Below are 6,000 nucleotides of genomic sequence, written 5' to 3' on the forward strand. Positions count from 1 at the left end.
GGGAGAGTCCAGTACAACAGAGCTGGAAGACATGTTCCCTGCCCCAATGAGCTGATAGTGTAGAGGAGGGGTCAGACATTATTATAAATAAATTATTAACAGATATGTACATATCTGAACCCCAGACTGAGCCCCTCTTTTTCCTCTCCTCCTCCCCATCCCCCCACCCTACCTCCTTCCCCTCCCCACAGCACCTGTATATAATAATAATAATAGCATTTGTTAAGCGCTTACTATGTGCAAAGCACTGTTCTAAGCACTGGGAAGGTTACAAGGTGATCAGGTTGTCCCACGTGGGACTCACAGTCTTAATCTCCATTTTACAGATGAGGTAACTGAGGCTCAGGGAAGTTAAGTGACTTGCCCAAGGTCACAAAGCAGACATGGTGGAGCCGGGATTCAAACCCATGACCTCTAACTCCAAAGCCCATGCTCTTTCCACTGAGCCATGCTGCTTCTCTTATATATATGTTTGTACAGATTTATTACTCTATTTTACTTGTACATATTTACTATTCTATTTATTTTGTTAATGATGTGCATTTAGCTTTAATTCTATTTATTTTGACGACTTGACACCTGTCCACATGTTTTGTTTTGTTGTCTGTCTCCTCCTTCTAGACTGTGAGCCCGTTGTTGGGTACGGACTGTCTCTTTATGTCACCAACTTGTACTTCCCAAGTGCTTAGTACAGTGCTCTGCAAACAGTAAGCGCTCAATAAATTTGATGGAAAGAATGAATAAGTGCTGTGGGGCTGAGGGAGGGATAATTAGCAAATGCCCAAAGGGTACAGATCTAAGTGTATAGGTGACACAGAGAGGAGGGAGTTGGGGAAAGAGAGCTTAATTGGGGAACTTGTGACCTGAATAATGCTTTGAAGGTAGAGAGAATGGTGTTCTGGCATATATGGAGGGGGAGGGAATTTCAGGCCAGAGGGAGGAGGATGGGAAAAGGTAATAATAATAATGATGGTAATTATTAAGCACTTACTATGTGCAAAGCACTGTTCTAAGCACTGGAGGCAGTGAGATAGAAGCAGTGAGGAGAAGCAGAGTGGCACAGTGGATAGAGCACGGGCCTGGAAATCAGAATGTCATGGGTTCTAGTCCTGGATCCACCACTTGTCTGCTGTGTGACCTTGGGCAAGTCACTTCTCTGGGCCTCAGTTACCTAATTAGTAAAATGGGGATTGAGACTGTGAGCCCCACGTGGGACAGGGACTGTGTCCAACCTAATTTCCTTGTATCTACCCCAGCGCTTTTAGTGCCTGGTGCATAGTAAGCGCTTAACAAATACCATAATTATTATTATAGATTAGATCGGGGCACAGCGAGCAAGCTGGAACTAGAGGAGCAAAGTGTATGGGTTGTAGTAGGAGATCATTGAGGTAAGGTAGGAGTGGGCAAGTTGATTGGTGCTTTAAAGCTGAGGGTAAGGATCTTATGTTTGATTGCCTTGTATCCCCCCAGCAATTATAACAGTGCTTGGCACGTAGTAAGCGCTTAACAAATGCTATTATTATTATTATTATTATTACTATTATTATTATTATGTGGAGGTGGATGGGCAACCATTGAAGGTTATCCTCCTGCTTCTCTTCCCCCACATATTTCTCCTCCTCTTCCTTTTCTCCTCCTTTTTCTCACCTTCTTCCTTTTCCTCCTTCTCTTCCTCATCCCTCACCTCATTTTTACTCTTTCTCATTTGTCTCCTCTCCTTCATCATCCTCTCCCCTCCCTCCTCAGTCAGTAAGTCAATGTGTGCAGAGCACTGTGCTGAACACTTGGGAAAGAGTTGGTAGATGTGATCCCTAACCACAAGGAGCTTTCAATCAATCAATCAATCAATCGTATTTATTGAGCACTTACTGTGTGCAGAACACTGTACTAAGCGCTTGGGAAATACAAGTTGGTAACATATAGAGACGGTCCCTACCCAACAGTGGGCTCACAGTCTAGAAGTCTTTCGGTCTATTGTCTGATTTTTCTCCTCCTCCTGATCCATTTCTTCCTTCTCTCCTTCTACTTTATCCTCCATCTTTTCCTCCTCCTTCCCTCTCCCCCTATTTCTTCCTCCATCTTCTTTCCTCCTTCTCCTCCTCACCCTCTTTCAGTCATTTGTGTGAAAGAGAATGAGGACAAATTGATAAGCCCCTAATAATTTCCTGGAATTTACTGCTATAAAAATAAAAAAAGTATCAGGGACATTTCATCTCCTTCAGCTTTCTGATCCTAAAGTAGTGGCTTGTTGTATTTTGAAGCCGAAGAACTAATGTACAGTAGAATTATATAAAAATGATGAGCTACCAAATAGGTTTTAATTTAATTTACTTCAATTGCTAACTCAATATGGATTCTTTGGGTGAATTCAATAATTCTGTACTTAAAGTTTCCATCAGTGGCATTGGTCTTTATACACAATTGGTTTTAATACACAGTATTCCTTTTCAAAGCACCAAAGACAATTGCATCTTAAATTTTAATAGCATGTTATTAAACAAATCAGCAGGGCCCCGCCAAGTAAAAAATGAGGTAAAGATAATTTTTGAAGAAAAATCATTTTATCATTGAGTGCTTACTATGTGCAAAGCATTGTAGTAAGTGCTTGAGATGCTGTAATAGAATTAGCAGACATGTTTCCAGCCCATAATGAGTTTGTAGTCTAGGCGGGGAGACAGATATTAATATGAATGAACACATAATTTATAATATTTAATTTCGAGATGTGTACATAAGTGCTGTGAGATTAGGGTAGAGTGAATATCGACTGTCCCAAGATCACAGATTAAAGTATATAGGCAAAAGCTTGGTCACATAAATGCTTTCAAGCATAGGCAATAAAATACTTAACTTTCCTGTTTGAAGCAATTGATATATTGAATTTCTTCAGGCTCTGTCATAATTGGACCAGTGTGTTTATATCCTGTTGTGTATGTCTCTGGAATTATTTTAAAGTTTATAACTTCCAGTTATTCCCTGACTTGGAGCAATATCATTTTCTTCACACCAACACCTGAAAACAGGCACTAGAAAATCTAGATGACATTTTACCTCAGAGCAGTGTTCCATCTTGGTCTTTCTACTAGTTGAACTTCTACAGAGGGTTTCAAATCTGAATTTCATTACGTGTAGATACCCAATCAGCTGTGTTGGAAAAAATAAAAAAAAATTAAAAATCACGCAATCAGCTGCAGAAAGTTTAACAGTTCACAAAACGTTTAGTTTCTGTGATTCCAAGGAAGTTATTGGTTTCTGTATTGAGCACAATCATGAAGAAAAATAATTGGGATATATCATGGGAGACTTTTTTGGGTTTTGGTATTTTTATTGTATTTATTAAGTTCTCACTATATTTCAGGCACTGTACTAAGCCCTGGAATAGATAAAAGCTAATCAATTTACTTTTGTTTCTTTGACTGAGGGATGGAGTAGCTTGCAATCCTCTTCTTTTCTGGGGTTCTGATGTACCCCAGAGTCGCCTTGCAAAACCCCACAAGATGCTTGATATAACAAAATATTAATTCATTAAATGGTATTGAGCGCTTACTGTGTGCAGAGCACTGTATTAAGTGCTTGGGAGCGTACAATTCTTTGTATAGTGCTCTGCACACAGTAAGTGCTCAATAAATATGATTGAATGAATGAATACAACAATGGAACAGACCCATTCCCTGCCCACAACGAGCTTACAGTCTGTTTACAGTCTGCACAGCTTGGTCCAGAGGAAAGAGCACAGTTTAGGATGTAACCGGACCTGGGTTCTAATTCCAGCTTTGTGTAATTGGGAGTTGTGTGACCTTGGGAACTTACTTAATGTCTCTGTGCCTTAGAGTCCCCATAGGTAAAAAGGAGATTTAATACCTGTTCCCCCTCCTACTTGCACTGTTAGTATTATATGGGACAGGGTGGTGTCCAACCTGATTATCTTTCATCTACCTCAGTATTCAGTACACTTGGCAAATAGTAAATATTAAATGAATACCATAATACTTGGAGAACCTAGTGAATATTGGCTTCCAAAGGGAGTAAAATAAAAGAGAAGAGTTAATTTATCACTTAATAAGTCACTTTATTTCTCTGGGCCTCAAATTACCTGTAAAATAGGGATTAAGACATTAGCCCCCCATGGGACATGGACTGTGTCCAACTTAATTGTAAAAATAATAATAATAAAAATAATAATGGCATTTATTAAGCGCTTACTATGTGCCAGGCACTGTACTGCACACTGGGTAGATACCAGATTATCAGGTTGGACTCAGTCCCTGTCCCACATATGACTCACAGTCTTCATCCCCATTTTACAGATGAGCTAACTGAGGCACAGAGAAGCTATGTAACTTGCCCAAGGTCACACAGCTGGACAAGTGGATTAGAACCCAGATCCTTTGAGTCCCAGTCCCATGGTCTTTTCACTAGGCCATGGTGCTTCTTTTATCTACCTCAGGGCTCACTACAGTGCCTGGCACATGGTAAGTACTTAACAAGGACAAGTGAAAAAAAAATCTCATTTCCTTCTGCATTTCCAGTCTTTTTCATCTAGCCATCTATGGTTATTTCAAAACTCATATCAATATGAACAATCTTGCCAGCCCATCCATCTCAGGAATTGTCAAGCAAGCTTAAACTCTTTGATAACCACACATTTCATTTGTTAAAGTTGATTTTGCCTTAAAAAAAAAGACACAGAAATTCATTCAGTAGTATTTATTGATCACTTACTGTGTGCAGAGCACTGTACTAAGCACTTGGAAAGTACAATTCAGCAATAAAGAGAGCCAATCCCTGCCCACACAGGGCTTACAGTCTAGAAGGGGAAAGACAGACATCGAAACCAAGTTAACAGGCATCAATATAAATAAATAAAATTATAGATGCGTACACATCAAAACAAGTATACAGGCATCAATATAAATAAATAGAAATCTTTTGTTTGACTTTATTGGGAGAATCTGTGTAGTTTAAAAAAAGGCTAACGTAACTTGGTAATTCAAGAGTATGTAAGTCACAGGGAGTAACATCAACACACTGAATATATATTATAGAGAAAAGCAATCCAAAGTAACTGAATAGCAGCTTTCTCATAATACCACATCATTCTCCATTGTCCCCAGCTTCAAAGCATTATTAATGTCACATCTCCAAGAGGTCTTTCCGGTTAAGCCCACTTATTCCCATCTCCCTCTCCCTTCTGCGTCATCTCTGCACTTGATCTGTGACCTTTGGGCATTTGATATTTGCTCCACCCTCACCACCACAGAACTTATGTACATATCTTTAAGTGATATATTATAAATTACTTATTAATATTAACGTCTGTCTCCCCCTCTAGACTGTAAACTCATTATGGGAGGGAAAGTATCTGTTAATTCTGTTGTACTCTCCCAAGTCCTTAGTGCAGTGCTCTGCACATAGTAAGCATTCATCAAATAACAATGATCAATCGATTGATTAAAACTGTTGGGGAGGGAGCTGACGGATGTGGAAAAATTCCACCCCACCTAGACGAGGCGACAGAACTGGGGAATTTTTTAGAGTGCTTGTGATTTCTGTCATTATTATTCTACGAGAGATCATTGGTGACAAAGAGCGGCAGTTTCTGAGACATAATTCCCGTAATTCTATGGGGATTTTGATTTTTTTTCCATGTGTTTATGGGGTGAAAGAGCTAAATCGTGGAATCGTACCATGAACTTCCTGTAATTATTCACTAGTGGGAAATGGTCTCCAGGACTTCACCAAGAGTTATCCCAAGTCACTTTGTCCTCAGGCACCAGTTAGCTCATGCGGAGGAAATAGCATGCTGATTTGCAGTTATAATTGAGGAAAATTGCTTAAGAGGATTCTGACAGTATAGAAAATAGGCCAATTAGTTACCCAGCTCCCATCCTCCTGTGATTCATGATTGTCTCCATTTAATTTTGCTGTCACTTACAAAGTGAGGTTAAGAATAGATTAGCTTCTTTTAGCCAACTCTTATAATTAGCTTACTCTTTCCAC

General features: G+C 39.5%; 1 long non-coding RNA gene across 1 annotated transcript in view; it reads right to left on the minus strand.

Moving 5' to 3' along the window:
* Positions 1-3,086, minus strand: part of LOC119930092 — a 37,967-nt gene extending 34,881 nt beyond the window's left edge. Inside the window, exon 1 of the long non-coding RNA XR_005451623.1 lies at positions 3,052-3,086. This is a non-coding gene — a long non-coding RNA (uncharacterized LOC119930092). The remainder of the gene's footprint in view (positions 1-3,051) is intronic.
* Between the last annotated feature and the right edge of the window lie 2,914 nt (positions 3,087-6,000).

Source organism: Tachyglossus aculeatus, chromosome 6 (assembly GCF_015852505.1).
Source record: "Tachyglossus aculeatus isolate mTacAcu1 chromosome 6, mTacAcu1.pri, whole genome shotgun sequence".
NCBI classification, from domain to species: Eukaryota; Metazoa; Chordata; class Mammalia; order Monotremata; family Tachyglossidae; genus Tachyglossus; species Tachyglossus aculeatus.